Source organism: Miscanthus floridulus, chromosome 8 (assembly GCF_019320115.1).
Source record: "Miscanthus floridulus cultivar M001 chromosome 8, ASM1932011v1, whole genome shotgun sequence".
Lineage (NCBI taxonomy): Eukaryota > Viridiplantae > Streptophyta > Magnoliopsida > Poales > Poaceae > Miscanthus > Miscanthus floridulus.
In genome coordinates, this window is record NC_089587.1 from 50,476,238 (window position 1) to 50,494,755 (window position 18,518).

Here is an 18,518-nt window from a genome sequence, read left to right on the forward strand (position 1 = left end):
GTGATTGGGATCCTGTTTGAAAAGAGAAACGTGGATGATTCGGGTTTCCCGAGGACACCCGACAGACCTGTTGAGTTGTTGGGAACTTGTGTACGCTATCTGAGGTCTGTTAAGACAACGATAGGTGCATGTGGGCCCGATTCCTTAGGAGGTTCTACCACACCCGGCAACCATGCAACGCCCTTAGCCATATCACACGTCGCTCAACACCTTGAACCAGAGCACCAGCTGGGACCATCTTCTCGTGCCCTTAAGCCAAGCCTCGTCGTCGGTGCCCTCAAGCGCCGCCAACGCTGCTGCCGCCAATCAACTCCATCCAACCACTACTACAGAATTTAACTATAGGGGCGGCTCTAGAGCCTTTGTAGGGGCGGCTACGCCAGCCGCCCTTCCCAGGGTGTTCCTACAGAGGGTGCCTCTGTAGGGGCGGTTTCCTGACCACCCCTGCAGTTCCTCTGTAGGGGCGGCTGGTGTTTTCAACCGCCCCTGCAGTGCCTCTGTAGGGGTGGCTGGTGTTTTCAGCCACCCCTGCAGTGCCTCTGTAGGGGCGGCTTGTGTTTTCAGCCACCCCCACAGTGACCTCTGTAAGGGCGGTTGGTAATATCAGCCGCCCCTATAGTGGACTTCTGTAAGGGCGGCTGTATCACCAGCCGCCCCTACTGTGTGTATTTGTAAGGGCGGTTCAATCAAGAACCACCCCTACAGTGGATTTTCAGGCAAAAAATAATAATTCAAATTCAAATCTGACCATATATATATAATTCAAATTCGAATCTGGCCACCACAAATATACATATATACATCCACAAACACAAGACCATTATTTAGAACATCATCACAAGTCATAATTCACAAAAGTCCATCATTACAACATAGTCCATTATGAAGTCCATCATTATAACATAGTCCATTAAGAAATCCATAAGTCCACATGCAAAACAAAGTCCAAACCGTTCCAAAGTCTGATCCAAACCATACCACAAGTCTACATTGTCATCAACGGCCTAGGGCTAGCCTATCAGTCTCACGAAGGTGTTGGTATAGAGGATTACTACCTAAGTCAGAAAGAAGATGATGGTAAGTGCCTTTATGGTACACAATCTGGTCCATTATGAAGTTGCAAAGGTCGCCGACCATCTCTAAGAGCTCGTCATCCTTGTATGGGTTCCTTCTCGTGTCTTTACCTTTCTCTAACTACAAGAGAACAAGTTTAGGTTTACTATATCACAATATATGCGAACTTTTCATACTACGAGCGAAGATGTTCAAACTTACCAGATTGGGATTTCTGTTGTAGCCACCGATGGTACTCATCATAATACATGTGTAGTATCCACAATGTAGACTCCCAGGCTTCTGCTTGGGGCACTGTGTGTTTTGCATATGGAGACGTTAAGTAATGCTATTGACAGACACGTAATATATGGAGTACCAAAGTAAATGACACTTACCGCACATAGAGTTTTGACATACAACTTTTCCTTCCTATTTGGATGATGCCTCCCCTTATGTTCCTGGACATAGTGCCTTGAATGCCCTGTTCCAATGGTTTTAGCAAATGCAACTTGTTAGTATCCCACATTGAACCTTACAAGTATGTATACAAACATAGTAGCTAAAATAAGGATTGTCGATATGTATACGTCTTGACAATCGCTATAAAGTCTTTGTATGTCTCGACTGGGGAATCCGCTGAATCAAAGACCCATGCCATGCTATGTGAGAGCTAGACGCCTATGCAAATCCAGTGATCGCTGCATGAATTTAGTCATAGAAAGAACACATAAGCTCTTTTGCATCGAACAAAGTATATTGAACAAAGCTAAGTATACAGTCGAACTTACTTGAAGTGGTATGGTATCCATATATTATCGTGTTGTTGGAGATTTTTAAAACATAGGGCAATGTATGCCGCAACCTTGAGGGACTCTTCCAATATTTTCTTGTTCCTGATATCCTCTTTTTCCTTAAGTGTCTTCCCACCTCCTAGTTCTTTGCAATCTAGTTTCCACTCTTTAGGGTAATTAAAATTTGTTGATGCTATAGGTGAAGGGTCTATATACCCGTGTTTCAGAGCTGGCCTCTTTCTCACAAAGTCCGCTTGCATTCTATAAATCACGGCGCGGGTTAGTTACAACAAAATCAAAAGATTACATTCATATCATATAGAGAGGGCAAGGACTTACAGGCACCACATGCGAATTAGATTCATTTCCATTCGTCCGAGGTGGAAGCATGCCTGGATATCCTTAAACTCAACGGCAATTTGCCCACCTAGGGCTCCAAATGTGCCGGTAGGGATCCATGCTTGTAAGATTTCTAATTCTGTTATCTGAGCACGCAAGTACCAATCGTGGAACTTTCTCATTCCACGTGGCAAGCACTGTATGACTCGGTTTGGTAGGAAGTTCTTGCCTTTTTCATATTTATCCGGGCAATCATTTGACCATTTGAGGTTATCAACAGCTGGATACTTTTTAAACCCTTTGTGCAGTTTGCTAGTGGTGCCCTCCTCAGAAGCTGGTGCTCTGAATTCTTTTACTTGGTTCTTAGGCTTGAACTGGTCATGGGCCATCCACTTGTGCACCGACGAGACGTCATTAATGCCCACATACGATGGCCTTATCTTGATTGGGATTTTGTTTCGAGCTTCCCATTCAGGCACGTCTTTGTCAACTTGTGCATCACCTGCTCCAGGGGCCACTTGTTCTTCACGTATCGGCTGTTCACGAGGTAATTGTTGTTCATGAGACACTTGTTGTTCATGTATCGGCTACGCTTGTTGAGAAGGATGTTGCATCTCATCATGCCTTTGCTCGGTACGAGCTGGAGAAGGACGTGGCATGTCATCATGCCCATGCTCGGTACGAGGTGGAGAAGGATGTGGCATGTCATCATGCCCTTGATCAGTACGAGGTGGAGAAGTATCTAGCGTGTGGTGGTCATGGTCATGGGCCGGTGAGTATACCTCTCCGTCCTCGACGGGTCGCTCCAGAGGATGAACTTCAGTCAGAGTTGGTGAAGACTCGGTCAATACAATGTCCCGTCTGTGCCAGAGGATGAACTAGTTCATGACGTCTCCGAGTAACACGAGCCCCTCGGGAGTAGGGTGTTCTATCTTCCAAGTCATGAACTCGGGCTTCACGGTATGCACCTCGACCCGAGTGTAGTCCTGTGGGATGTCCCTATTGTGCCACGTGCCGCCTGGAGGATGTGCCACGCCCGTTGCCACCTCAATGATCACGTTTTGCCTGCCCATCGGAACCACCAATTTGCAACTGGTTGGTGCCCGTATGCGATCGACGGGAGTTCCGGTTGCATTGGAACCTTGACTGCTGGGAACATCCGGAGGGCTGCCAACTACCGCCAGTTCTCCGGGCGGCCCCATTAGTGTCTGTGGCTCCATCGTAGACGGTCCTTTCTCCACCAACATCTTTTCAAATAGAGCCTTCACTTGGCGCTCAAGATTAGACTCTCGGTCTCTGCCATGTTTCTTGTACATGTGCCTCTCCTCTACGAATCCGTGCTCCCCTCTGTGTTTTACAAAAATTGCTGGGATCTTGTGGGGGAGAAAGTGACTACAGAGGTGCTGGATTTTCTTAATGGGGGCTCCTTACCTGCTGGCTGGAATAATACTAATATTACCCTCATACCAAAAGTGAAGAAACCAGTGCAGGTAAAAGACTTAAGACCAATAAGCCTTTGCAATGTCTTATATAAGATTGTGTCAAAAGTGCTAGCTAATAGACTGAAAGCTATCCTTCTAGAGATTATTTCCCCTGCTCATTGTGCTTTTGTGCCGGGTAGACTGATATCTGATAACACTCTGATAGCTTATGAAATTTTGCATTATATGAGAAGAAAAAGGAAGGGAGGGCAAGGCTATGCAGCTATTAAGCTAGACATGAGTAAAGCTTATGACAGGGTAGAATGGCCCTTCCTGCAGGCTATGATGGAGAAGATGGGGTTTGATGAAAGGCGGGTTCAGATTATTATGAAATGTGTGTCATCTGTGAAGTATAAGGTGAAGGTGAATGGTGTTATAACGGATGAGATTTGTCGTGGATATCAAGACAGAGTCTCGACTGGGGCAAATAACACCATGGCACAGTTTATTTAGTGCTTTGCAAACAATTCGCTAGCTCTAAGCACAAACCTAAAGAGAAGGAGCATAAATGTTGATACAAGGTGTGCAATCTGCCAGCGGCTTGATGAAGACGGTGCTCACCTTTTTTTCAAATGCAAATGGGCTAAGAAATTGTGGAGGGAGTTGGGTCTGGAGGACATCAGGGTACAATTGAGCGTATTGCTGGATCCAAAACAGTGCCATTCCGATGTGTATTCAATCGGGAAATTTTGATTGTGCAATGCAAACAATGTGTCGTGGCAACACGTCCCGGGCAATCTACGGTGCCATTTATTTGTCCTAAAGAATTTCATGGTATAAGCTCAGGGCAACTTGCTTGTAGAGCATGAGTTTAGATATTTGTTTCCACTAACGATATACTATTTGCTCAGCCTAAAGATTTATCCATGCCTGACATGACTGGGTTTTCATCATAAAGTCTCTCAACCCTCGAGTAATGATCAATAGTACAACAGTACAACAGTATCATAAAGTCTCTCATCATAAATCTCCTAACCTTTAAACTAAAATATGCACTGGCTGACAATCTCAAACCAGAAAAAAAAGACAACTAACACAACAATGACCATACTAAAATCCAAACAACTGAAACTGATTTCTATCCCATGTTATGAAAAGCACTGCTAAGCATAATTCATAAACAACAAGTCCATGAAATAAAATGTGCACTCCTACAGTACTAAAATCCAAACTATAGTACAATGAAGAAGTAAAATTCTTGTGATAGATAGATCTGGTGCTCACCTGCTAGATACTCGCTCCCGGATTACACAAATGGGGCCGCAGCCCAGCTGCTCTCGCTCAGCGAAAAACCCTGCAGTAGTAAAGAAGACAAGAGGGGATGAAAGTGGACTCGAGACAGACATGAATGTTGAAGATGAAGAGATGACGCATAAGAGATTGTGTTTCTAATTATAAGAGACAGCTGTGACAGAACATTTTGTGAAATAAAAAAAATAGTAAATCAAATGACACTAAACGGAATCCTTGACTGCACTAGCATTTTCTTTGATGCCATTGCCAAGAACCCTAAAAAGACTGAGCAGTGTGACTTAAGCAGCTAAGCAACAACATGGCTTGTTAGTATTGCAATATATTTTCTGTTTCCTTCTTTATCTCGTGATTTCACTTCTGTTTTGCTTCTTGTATCTAGTACTCTGCAACCCTCTTCTCTGCTCTCAATAAATTCCAGTAGGGGCCTCGGCCCCTCCTGTCTTTTTTTTTTTAAAAAAAAGGAAGGGATTACAACTTCACCACCGAAAAGCAATTAAGCTGAACTCAAACTAGAAACTCACAGCACACACTTCTCTGAGGCCACTCGACCACCGAACAGCTTTGAATGTTAGTCCACTTCCCAGACAGCAGCTTCTATCTTCAGAATCTTTAGCTTCACCTTCGCTGATCAGCCAGAGAGGCTTCAGATTGAGCCTCCGAAACTGATGAAAAATGTTATGCTTTCAAGCAGAAGCCATCTCCTCTTTGCACCCTTTCTTCAACCACACCAGAGCACTTGTTAAAAGCAACCTCCTTGCCAACCAATCCCCATAGGGCTGTTTGCTACCTCCCTCAAGTCTTGCAAATTTTGGCACATCACCTGTCTTGTCTCTGTTAGTTGGACTTTAAGGCCCCAGTTCTGAACTACTACTGTTTGAGCAATACATTTGCCATAACCCCTAAGAGACGTTCTGAAAACACAAGAGATTTCAGTTTCACCAAGACGCGTAGGGCAGCGATCAGTTAAAACATTTATAACTAGATATTTCTTATTACTAAGCGTCTAAGCCACATCTGTTCAGTAGAGAAATGATCAGATCACTACCACAATCTACTGCAAGGACCTGAAATAAACCACTACCACAATTGCTTGGCCACTACACACTCAAAGAACAGATGATGAACTGACTCCTTTTCACAACAAAACAAACAAGATGGGACATATGAAAGAAGTAATGTAAAATCGAAGTCATAGTTCTGACTGAAAGCAGCTCCGAAGCAGCTGGCAACACATTGATTACGCTTTCAGTGACACGATAATCAGATGTTTTTATTTTTGGAGGGAGAACATGATAGTCAAATGTTACTGTCATCCTTTTAATTGTACTTCTAGGTGATTCGACAGGAGTTCCTCGGCTTTCCAGTTTAGCTTTGCCAGCTGATCGCAAATGCAACCTGATGATGAGCATGCAGTTTCTGCCTAAAAAACAAGGAACACATATCTTAGTAAAATTAACTGATGTTGCCGAAGGCACATGGTGGCAACTGCTGTCCACGAAGGACCCCCCCTGGAGATTGGAGAAAGGGCGAAGCAGAGTAGCAGACAGGGGAGGCAGATGAAACGCGGCGCGGAATCAACTAGGCTAGACGAGCGGCGGCAGCGGGACACATTTGCTCGCTCGGCAGCGAGCGCGCAGCGCAGGTAATCGCGCATGGAAGCTACTACACAGTCCACACAATCGTCCGCCACACACTCGGTGGAGGCCCGATTCATCAGACCTACGAAACCAAGCGCCTCGCGAGTAGTACGACGTTGGAGGGAGCGCAGCGCAGACGAGGGTCGAGGAAGGGACTGACCTGGTTGGTTCCGGTGGACGGGCAGTTGAAGGCGAGCCGCGCCAATGGCGCCGACGGCGAGGCCGGCGGAGGACGCGATGCGATGCGGTACGGCGGGAGAGCGCGACGTGGTCCCAAACCCTAACCTCGTAGCTGCGCGGAGGAGAGAATGGTGTGGTGGTCGGAGGGGAAGGGGAGAGCGGGTGGCGGCGCGGAGCGGGCGAGCGCCGGCGAGCGGGTGGCGGCGCGGAGTGAGCGAGCGCGGGCGGAGCGGGCGAGCAGCCTGACGGCGTCTGTAACTGATTTCGCCCAAATTCTAGCTTCCAGTGCCCAGCGGGTCCGGTGATATATCACAGACCACGATAGGGGCGGACCACGATAGGGGCGGCTGAGCTTATAAGCCGCCCCTATAGTTGAATTAGCCACTATAGGGGCGGCTGAGGTTATAAGCCGCCCCTATACTTAATTTTTTTTTCAAAATTCTAAATCAAAATAAATTATTCACATGTAAATAATAAGTAATACAGTACAAAATTTTATATTTATTTTTTTATAGATATATTTACATATACAATAACTAAAACAACTACAACAGTTTAAAATTGCAAAATTGAACCTTTAAAAATTTTTAAAAAAAATTAAATTTTAAAAATTAAAATCAAAACTACTAAAATAATTTTGAGACAACAAATGATTTCAAATAAAAATTTGATAAACGTCAAAGTTGTAGAGGTCATGAAGATCTACAACTTTTATTTTGATCATCTTGTCATTTTACAAAATTTGAACCTTTCGATTTTGAAATTTTAAAAAATAACAAGTTTGAACCAAAATTTGAGACCCAAAATGATTTTAACATAAAAAGTGATGAATACCAAAGTTGTTCAACTCATTAATATCTACAACTTTTATTTTAGTCATCTTGTCATTTGACAAAATTTGGACCTTTCAAATTTGAAATTATGAAAAACAACAAGTTCGAAACAAAATTTGAGACCCAAATTGATTTCAACATAAAAAGTGATGAATACCAAAGTTGTTCAACTCATGAATATCTACAACTTTTATTTTGATCATTTATTCATTTGATAAATTCTTAGCACACATTGTTCACTAATCTTACACATGTCTCATATAGTTTATAAAACCTTACGAGAGATGTGTTACATTTATGAACATTGTCATTACCACTTTATCATATGAAGAAATGACCAATACAAAAGTTGTAGATCTTGATGAGTTATTCAACTTTGGTATTTATCACTTTTTCAGCTGAAATCATTTGGGGTACCAAAATCTTGTCTAAAGTTGCATTTTTTTTAAATTCAAAATTTAAATTGCTCAAAATTTTCATATGTATATATTGACAAAACCAATAAAATAAATTGATAGAGCATGATTTTAGAAAATTTTAGAACAAAAAATCATCAGATTTGGAGTTAGTATGAGAAAGAAAAACTAGTTACAAAGTTGATCCATAGATTAAAAAAAGAAATCACACTGTTCACTATGATCATGTAAGGATCATCTAGAACAGTGTGATTTCTCTTTTTAATCTGTGGGTAAACTTTGTAACTAGTTGTTCTCCCTCATACTAACTCCAAATATGATGGTTTTTTTCCTAAAAATTTCTAAAATCATGCTTCAGCATTTAAGTGTGATCAAACTTGGATGTGACAATGTTTTACACGTTTTAAAATTTGAAATTTGACAAGTTCAAACCAAATTCTCAAACCCTAAATGATTTTAGATGTAAAAGTGATGAATACAAAAGTTGTTCAACTCATCAAGATCTACAACTTTTATTTTGGTCATCTTGTCATTTGACTAAATTTGAACCTTTCAAATTTTTAAATTTAAAAAATGACAAGTTCAAACCAAAATTTAGACCCAAAATGATTTCAACATAAAAAATGATGAATACCAAAGTTGTTCAACTCATTAATATATACAACTCTTATTTTAGTCATCTTGTCATTTCACAAAATTTGAACCTTTCAAATTTGAAATTTTGAAAAACGACAAGTTCGAACCAAAATTTGAGACCCAAATTGATTTCAACATAAAAAGTGATGAATACCAAAGTTGTTCAACTCATGAATATCTACAACTTTTATTTTGGTTATTTATTCATTTGATAAATTCTTAGCATACATTGTTCACTAAACTTACACATGTCTCATATAGTTTATAAAACCTTACGAAAGATGTGTCACATTTGTGAACAATGTCATTACCACTTTGTCATATGAAGAAATGACCAATACAAAAGTTGTAGATCTTGATGAGTTATTCAACTTTGGTATTTATCACTTTTTCAGCTGAAATCATTTGGGGTACCAAAATCTTGTCTGAAGTTGTATTTTTTTTTAAATTCAAAATTTAAATTGCTCAAACTTTTCATATGTATATATTGACAAAACCAACAAAATAAATTGATAGCGCATGATTTTAGAAAATTTTAGGAAAAAAATTCTTAGTACACATTGTTCACACAAACATATGTGAATGTAGTCTCAAACACACACATAAATGTAGTTTTAAACACACATACATAAATGTAGTCTTACATACATGAATGTAGTCTCACATACACATACATGAATGTAGTCTTATTAACACTGACATACTTACATAAACTAGCTAGCCCACCGTGATAACTTTCCCCTTGACATCTTTTCGTTCCCATGGCAATACATCTTTGGGCAGGTTCTTTTCCACAGCCTCGATCTTCTTACAAAAGTCTGTAAATAGCGGCATCTCATTGCACTTATTGTAAGCTTCAACATCGTCCACGCCATCAACTCCGATGATATGTTGTTTCCCGGAGGCCACCACGTGCTTTGTCTTCTTCTTTGGGGAGAGGTTACTTTGCGGGTCAGGCATATAGAAGACTTGCGCGACACGTTCAGCGAGCACCCAAGGGTTATCCTGGTAGACTACATTCTGGAGGTCGACGACTCTCTGTCCGATCTCATTGAATTGATGTTGCTTGATCCAGCGGCATCGAAATAGGGCCACCTTTATATCCCTTCCATAGTCAAGTTCCCATATATCTTCAATTATGCCAAAGTACAGGACCTTTCGCCCCACTCCATCGAGAGCCTCTATTCCGACGCCACTGTTCTGATTCACAGATTTCCTGTCCTTTGTGTCGGTATAGTATGTGTACCCATTGATGTCATAAGCATTCCAAGACGTCACCTGTTTCGATGGCCCGGCCGCCAACCGACTGATGGTAATAGAATCTATGGTTTCTCCAGGCTGTATGTTCTGGTCCTTCAACCATGATGTCAGGCATTGCTTATGTTGTTTCATGACCCAATAATCTGAACGGCCATTCTTCTCGGCCATAATGATAGCCATGTGTTCATCAATGTACGGTTGCATCACTGCCATACTCTGCAAGACACTATAATGCGCCCGACTCACCTCTCTATAATCATTGTCAAGGAACACTTTCCTACCACTTGTGCCCTTCCCAGCTAGCCTTCCCTTGTGACGAGAATCGAGATTACCAATCTCTCTCTGTACTTTTAGCCACTCTTGGCAGCACTCGACGACTTCTTCGGAATTGTAACCCTCTATCATGGAGCCCTCTGGGTGTGTTCGGTTATGCACGTATCAGCTTAGAACCGACATGAACCACTCGTAGGACCACATTTCATGCAAGAAGCTAGGGCCCAGTGCCTCGATCTGATGTACCAGGTGAATCATGAGATGTACCATTATATCAAAAAAAGCAGGAGGTAAACAAATCTCTAGCTGGTTCTGGGTCTCCACCATGAATTCATGTAGGTCACTCAGCTCTTGCCTGCAAATCGTCTTCTGTGAGATCTTCGAAAAGAAGTAGCACATGCGGGTGATGGCCATCTTTAGGAACTCTGGCTTTATAGCCCTGATTGCAATTGGTAGGAACACTGTCAGCATCACATGACAATCGTGAGCCTTGCAGTATGTTAATGATAGGTCCTTCATCGACACTAGCTTCTTCGGGTTCGCCGAAAACCCAGTCGGCACTCTGACCCCCCTAAGGAAATTGCATATAGCTCTCCTCTCTTTTAGGGTTAGGTTGAAGCTAGCCGCGGGAAGACTGTACTTGCCATTATCCTGTTGTACCGGCCAAAGCTCCCACATCATGTTCAGCTGCACCATGTCTTTCCGTGATCTGAGACCATCCTTTGACTTGCCCGTTTCCATCAAGGTAGCCATGAGACTCTCAAAGACATTCTTCTGCACGTGCATCACATCAATGGCATGGGGGACCTCCAAGTCTGGCCAATAAGGTAGGTACTGAAAGAAGATCGATTGCTTCTTGAATGGTACACCTTCGATGGGAGGTGTGCTTCTATCTCTGATCGTTCCATCTGGATTCTTCTTTCCATAGATGACGTGTATGTTTTGGACCATTCTGAACACATGTTCTCCATTATGACGTCTCTCTGGAGGGGGTTCATCCTCCAGGATGTTGCCATAGTATCTTAGGTATAATTTGCCGCGGTACTTGTGACCTGTCTTTAAGAAGCGCCGATTCCTTATGTAAACTATCTTCCTAGATCCATCTAGGAACACCCATTTAGTACCATCCAAACAGACTAAGCATCCAGTCTTGCCTTTGAACTGTCCAGACAGGGCAAACAGCGCGGGGTAATCATTGGTAGTAACAAATATTATTGCTTTGCATATGAAATCCTCCCGCCGGAACGCATCGTACATCGGCTCCCCATACCTCTATAGCCTCTCCATTTCTTGCATCAGAGGCTCCAAGAACACGTCTATATCAATGCCTAGTTGTTTGGAGCTAGAGATAAGAATGGTGAGGAGAAGGTACTTCCTCTTCTGACACAAATACATTGGGAGGTTGTACATGGTCAAGATGACTAGCCATGTGCTGTGGTCGGTCATCCTCTCATTGAAGGGATTCATTCCATCAGTGCTCAAGCCGAACCGTACATTCCATGGGTCATCACTGAATTCTACTTTGTACTTGGCATCGAACGCTTGCCACTGGCTACAATCGGCCGGGTGTGCGATCGTATCATCATCCACCTTGCGCTCATCATCCCACCATGTCATCAGTGCGGCTTCCTTAGGGTTTAGGAACATATGCCTTAAGCGGTCGATCACTGGCAAGTACCACATAACCAAGGCAGGTATTCTTCTCTTATTTGTATCGTTGCCTAATGGAGTTTCCTCTGGGGGCTGAGATTCTTGCACCACCTTCTTCCCACCCTTCTTCCTCTTTCCTGTGGAGGCTTCCACCCCACTTTGAAGGTCATTGTTCTTGTATCGACTAGCCCCACACCTAGGACATGTATCTAAAGTCTCGAACGATGTGCCACGTCGAAAAAGGATACAGTGGTTGGGGCATGCATGGATTTTTTCAACCCCCAATGTGAGTGGACTTATAACCTTCTTCGCTTGGTATGTGTTGGTGGGAACTGTGTTTGGCCGTGGGAGCAACCGTGACATGAGGCACAACAGATCATCAAAACTGCAGTCCGACCAGCCGTACTTAACCTTCAGGATGAGTAGCTCAAGCACAAAACGTAGCAGTGTGAAGTATGTCGGACAACCCTTCTCAGCATCATACACAGTCTTCTTCGATGCTTTTGTCACCCTCTCAAGATTTTCTAGACCTCTCTTGCTCTTTTCTAATATTTCTGGTCCAAAGGCCCCAAGCATTTCGTCCAAGTTGTCACCATCATCTGCATCCCCCTCACATGCTTCGCCATCATTGCTGGCACCATCAGCATCATCACCACCTTGTTCATTGCCAAAGCCACCACCTTGTTGATTGCCAAAGCCACCACCTTGTTGATTACCATAGTTACGATCCATTTGTTGCTCAAGATCGTCTGTGAATCGGGACAAGTATGCTTGGGTTTCAGCTTCATCAGCTAGATCATCATCGCTGTCATCAACAACCACTGTTTCACCATGATGAATCCACATTGTGTAGTCCGAAACAAATCCTCTTCTAATAAGATGTTCTTTGATGGTACTCACATCTCGAAATGTAATAAGGTTCTTGCAATCTTTGCAGGGACAAATAATCGTGTCGCTATTCTCTTTCAACGTCGCTGCATGCTTCTCTGCGGCTTTGATGAATTTGTCCACCTCATCACGGAAAAGAGCATCGTGTCTTAACAAACCATACATCCAAGAGTTCCTGTAGTCCATCTAATAGAAACAAAATAACCAAAGAAAGAATATTACTCGAGAATAATTGTATATACCTGAGACACGCACCATGGTAGTAGAGGATAGTTAATTAATTGACTATTAATGCATAAATATTTTAAAATATAAATTAATTGGTTCAAATAAACAATTTCAAATAAAACAATTAGCAACATTTAATATTTCATCCACTACATTTCATGCAAACTCCACTCCAATTTCATGGTAGAGGATAATTAATTAATGGCCTATTTATCCATAACTAATTAAAAACACACATTATAGAAAGGAATCAAAATAAATATTAAATGATAATTAGTAGCCATGGTAGAGGGTATTTTACATATTAGCAACAATTAAAATCTTACACATTCACCTACATGCAAACTCTAGTCACATAAAGGAAAAATTGAAAAAGAAAAAAAAACAAAATCCTAGATCTAGATATAGGGTTTCATGACACATGCATCAAACTTCACTAATACTACACTAAAATCAACAAAGATGTACTAATAAAGGGTGCAATCTTACTTTCCTACCTAATTTATCCTAGTATAGTGAAAATTAGGGTCTAATTTCACTCATAACTAGCTCAAGCTCCATGAAAGAGAGAGAAAACCTCAAATCAAATTACTCACTAACCAACGAATTAAACTTAAATAAAGAGTTGGAGACGTATTTCCTTACCTTTTAGAGCCTCTCCACCAAAGGATTTGAGATCAAAACCTCCCCCCTTAGTAGAGCAATTTTTAGGAGGAGCCCAAGGCCTCCCAATCTTTTTTTTTGTGTGTAGAAGAGTGTCCCGAGGTGGAAGAAGAGGGTGGCTGCTATTTATTCGTGCGCCATCAGTAGGGGCGGCTGGTGATTCAGCCGCCCTTACAGTAAGAACTGCAGGGGCGGCTGGTGATTGTGCCGCCCCTACAGATCAGCCCTAACTGTAGGGGCGGCTCAGGTTACCAGCCGCCCCTACAGTGACATCTGCTGCAGGGGCGGCTGGTGATTGAGCCGCCCCTACAGATCAGCCCCAACTGTAGGGGCGGCTCAGGTTACCAGCCGCCCCTACAGAGACATTTGTAGGGGCGGCTGGGCTGCTGGGGCCGAGGACGCCCACTGTAGGGGCGCCCCCAACCCCAGCCGCCCCTACAGTAAAAATGCCCCCGTTCCTACAGTAAGAATCTGGCGTAGTGAACTCCTACCGAGGAAGGGAAGAGAGGCGATCGCTCATTGCCTCCGTTGTTCGTGCGTCGGGGAAGGGAAGAGAGGTGCTTGCTCACGCTCACCAATCCCCGCCGCCCCCTGCCGCGATCGCGCAACCGCGGGCGATCACACATTGGTGCCGGTGCACCGTCCCCGTGGCATTGGCGCTCACAGTTGTGGCCGTCGTCAACGAGCACCCCAGCGGCCGCCCCACCATCGCCCTTCCATCGTTCGCGGTCTACGGAGATGATGCGTGAGCTTGAAGATAGGTGATGTCATGATGATGTCACCATGACATATTTTCCTATAGAAAAATAAATGGTGAAATACATTCCGTTTTCCTGTATAAAAATAAATGGTGAAATACATTATGTATATGTTTTCCTGTATAAAAATAAATGGTGAAATACATAAATATATGAGGGCGCATGCTAGTGCTTTGTTTCCAAGAAAAAACAGGTGTTCACGAATCATAATCAATAAGTAGATATAGAAACCAAAATTAATCGCATGCATGCACAGGGTACCTGACGTTTCCATCTTTAAAACCAAAACCAATCTCGCTCAATCAAGATACACATAAGCAAAACCAATCTCGCTCAATCAAGAGATACAGAGATAGAAACCAAAATCAATCGTGCTCAATCACAGGCTAACGTTTCTATTTTCTATCAGATTATAATTGCACCATCCCCCCAGACAATTCTTCGCCTTGCCCGCTGCCAAGACCACCCCCACCGGCGATCAGCGCCTCGCGCGACCCCCGTCCCACGTCCTCGCCCGGCTGCAAAGGGCTCATCGACATCATATAATGGTGCCACCTACGAACCCCATCAGATTCTTCGCTACTGTAATAAACCTTCGCCCTCCCTCGCCGCCAGTATCAATGCGTGTATCGACTCCTCTCCATCAGCAAGTGTACTGCTGCTCGCAACGTCTCCTGCTTGGGGAGACGACTCCATTGCAGATGAGCCGAGCAGCACGGAAGGAGAACGCCGGGTGGCGCGGAAGGAGAGGGCCATGCGACTCCATTTCACGAGCTTTGCCTTTTGGAGTAAACATCACTTAAACGTTGGTATTTAATTTTACAGTATTGTTATCTTATCATGCTGATCCTTATGTTTTTAGTATATTTAGCTGTCCCGTAGCAACGCACGGGTACGAACCTAATCTTTTTATTAGTTGCGAGAGATGAGAGATTCTAATGAGATCCAAACGAACTCTCTACAGTATCTCAAACAAACATCCTTATCTGTTAGACAGATATCGCTCAACGTAACCTTAGCCCGGCGGCCTACCACGTACGCCTGCCTATATAAATATGTGGTTGGTCATCTCAAGGGATCATCAGTAGCACCGGACGCAAACAACCGTAGGCATGTCGCTGACAAAACTCCTGCTCGTGGTTCTCGTCGTCGCCGGCCGCATGGACGGCCGCGGAGGCCGTGAGGCAGCACCGCAAGGGCCACCGGGATCCTTATGTGGATGTGTTTGACCGTCAGGAAGCTGACCGGGTGGAGACTCTGCCGGGACAGCCATCCGAGGTCGGGTTCCAGCAGTTCGCCGGCTATGTGACGGCTAACGAGTCCCACGGCCGCGCCCTCTTCTACTGGTTCTTCGAGGCCACGCACGACGTGGAGAACAAGCCCCTCGTGTTCTGGCTCAACGGAGGTACGGCTGTACGTTACGTTAGTTGTTGCCTACTGCTTGCAGTAGATCGATCTGCAAGCATATCTATTCATTATTCATCAGTTGCTAGCAGTACGTAGATCTATTTGCATGCATATTTCATCTGTTCATTGTTCATCAGTTTCTCATCATATGGTTGTTATCTATAGATTAATCTACACTTACCATTCCGATCATTTAACTTGTTCTATTACCGTATCACGTACGTAGGCGACGGATGGATCTGTTTGATGCATTCCCTATTGGATCGGTGTGCATACATGCAGGACCGGGATGCTCGTCGGTGGGATATGGAGCACTGGAGGAGCTGGGTCCATTCTTGGTGCAGAAGGGAAGCCAGAGATCAGCCTCAACCCTAATTCATGGAACAAAGAGGCCAACCTCCTGTTCGTCGACTCCCCAGCAGGCGTTGGATTCTCCTACACCAACACCACCAAGGATCTCAGCCAATTCGGCGATGAGCTCACCGGTATACATACATCCATGTTCTTCATCGTAGATCGATCGATCGTCCTTTTCATTTCTGAGTACTGACATTATTCATGCATCTCCCTGTGAACTGAAGCAACGGACGCTCATGCCTTCCTCTTGAACTGGTTCAAGAGGTTCCCACAGTTCAAGGGCCACGATTTCTACCTCGCCGGGGAGAGCTACGCGGGTATGTATATATACATGTTGTTGCAGATTATGCATGCATGGCAGGCACACACGTATCTATCTATATAGCTGATATATCTAGATCCATCACTCATGGAGCAATGGATGAATGCATGGCATGCAGGGCACTACATTCCTCAGCTTGGCGTGAAGATCTTGGAGGGCAACAAGAAGGCACACAGGAAGGATCGGATCAACCTCAAGGGCATCATGATCGGCAACGCGGCCATCGACTCGAGCTCCGACGACCGTGGCCTCGCCGACTACGCGTGGGACCACGCCGTCATCTCCGACGAGGTGTATGGCGCCATCAAGAAGGAGTGCACCTTCCCCGACGACGGCAACGAGAACGACAAGTGCGAACAGGCCTGGAGCGACTTCTTCGCCGTCATGCGGGACATCGACCTCTACAGCCTCTACACCCCGGCGTGCACCGACGCCATGGCCAACTGCCAGCCGCACCAACTCATCTTCTTCCTCCTCCCGACGCTCATGGAAGCTCGCCGACACGCCGCTCGCTGTAAGATAGTATATGTTTTCTATTTTGTCGATCGCCTACAACAACTACAAGCAACGCATGCAAGGAGTAGTTGATGCCTGATATTTTATGTGTGTTGTACCCTATGCAGAAGGTTCACCGCGGGATGCCGTACAACACGTACGACCCGTGCGTGGACTACCACGTGTTCGACTACCTGAACCGCGCCGACGTGCAGAAGGCGCTGCACGCCAACGTCACTGGGATCCCCTACAACTGGGAGCCCTGCAGCGACGCGCTGAGCAACTGGACGGACTCGCCGCCGTCGACGCTGCCGGCCATCAAGCATCTGGTGGACGCCAAGCTCCGCGTGTGGGTGTTCAGCGGCGACACGGACGACCGCGTGCCGGTGACCTCGACGCGGTACGCGCTGCGGAAGCTGGGCCTCGCCACCGTCAAGGAGTGGCGCGAGTGGTTCACCACCGACCAGGTCGGCGGCTACACGCTCGTCTACGACGGCCTCACCCTCGTCACCATCCGCGGCGCCGGACACATGGTACCCATGATCACCCCCGTCCAGGCCAGCCAGGTCTTCGCGCACTTCCTCGCCGGCGACGAGATGCCGGCCAAGCCTGTCGTCTAGATACTGTGAAATATATATGATGGATCGATCAGGGTTTGCATGCTTGGGTTAATAGCTAGTAGACGATAGTAGTGGTTGGTTTGAGTTAATAGCTAGCTAGATTGGTTAGTTACACGTACGCTAGTAGGTTCAGCAATAAATAAAGCTTTTGGACCAAGCAACTAGCAGGACATTCATTTTGTTACATGAATAAATCATCAGTTGCGAGTCAATTTGTTACATGAATAAATCAGCTGCGCGAGATAGTGGTTTGGATGAATATCTTCCTCTGCGTCCTGCTCTATCTATCGTTATTATTAGCGATTTAATTGCTGTTGCTGTTGACACAAATCTGATAAGATTTTATCTATTATTTTAATTATTTGGCTAACCTCCTAAAAAAATCCGACAAGATTTTATCTATTATTTTAATTATTTGGCTAACCTCGTAAAAAATAGAACCCCCACCTCACCTATGCCAAACATAGCTCGTGTGGAAAACAAATCAATATAATCCTTGTTATATCGCTGAACTCATAATTGGGACTTACCTAGGACTGGCTCAACATTCTTTTAAAGCAATCGATAATGGCTTCTTTTGAGTTGTGTTCCTAATAGAGGTACAGAGGAAACGGTTAGTATCTGGATTTGGGAAGCTGTTCTCCAACTAAGTCTGAAACTTACCACCTTAATTTTTTTTAGTCTTGTGCAATGGAGACCATTGACTAAAGGGAGAGGACACCTACCCAACAGATGCAAGAGCATGCAACCCGTCTGTTCCTAAAAGAGCTGTTCTCCAACTAAGTCTGAAACTTCACTAGTACAGAGACGGGCTTTGCTCCCGGTGGGGAACCCCCTCTAGTCCCGGTTCCCCACCCAGGAGCAAGCATCCGGGACTAAAGGGGGTCTTTTAGTCCCGGGTCAGGAACCGGGACTAAAGGTAACACCAACCGGGGCTAAATGTGCCTCCTGACATGCCACGGGGCCGGCACCCT

At 44.6% G+C, this 18,518-nt stretch overlaps 1 long non-coding RNA gene and 3 pseudogenes across 1 annotated transcript; 1 reads left to right on the top strand and 3 right to left on the bottom strand.

Annotated features, from left to right (window-relative positions):
• Positions 1 to 918: 918 nt before the first annotated feature.
• LOC136471958 (uncharacterized) lies at positions 919 to 1,529 on the bottom strand. The gene is made up of 3 exons (XR_010762178.1): positions 1,452 to 1,529; positions 1,276 to 1,368; positions 919 to 1,194 (listed from the first exon to the last, which is right to left on the bottom strand). It is a non-coding gene; the product is annotated as an uncharacterized lncRNA (long non-coding RNA).
• Positions 1,530 to 2,677: 1,148 nt separating this feature from the next.
• Positions 2,678 to 3,518, bottom strand: LOC136471957 (uncharacterized; annotated as a pseudogene).
• Positions 3,519 to 10,534: 7,016 nt separating this feature from the next.
• Positions 10,535 to 15,099, bottom strand: LOC136469040 (uncharacterized; annotated as a pseudogene).
• Positions 15,100 to 15,455: 356 nt separating this feature from the next.
• LOC136471959 (serine carboxypeptidase-like 34) lies at positions 15,456 to 17,726 on the top strand (annotated as a pseudogene).
• The last annotated feature ends 792 nt before the right edge of the window (positions 17,727 to 18,518 follow it).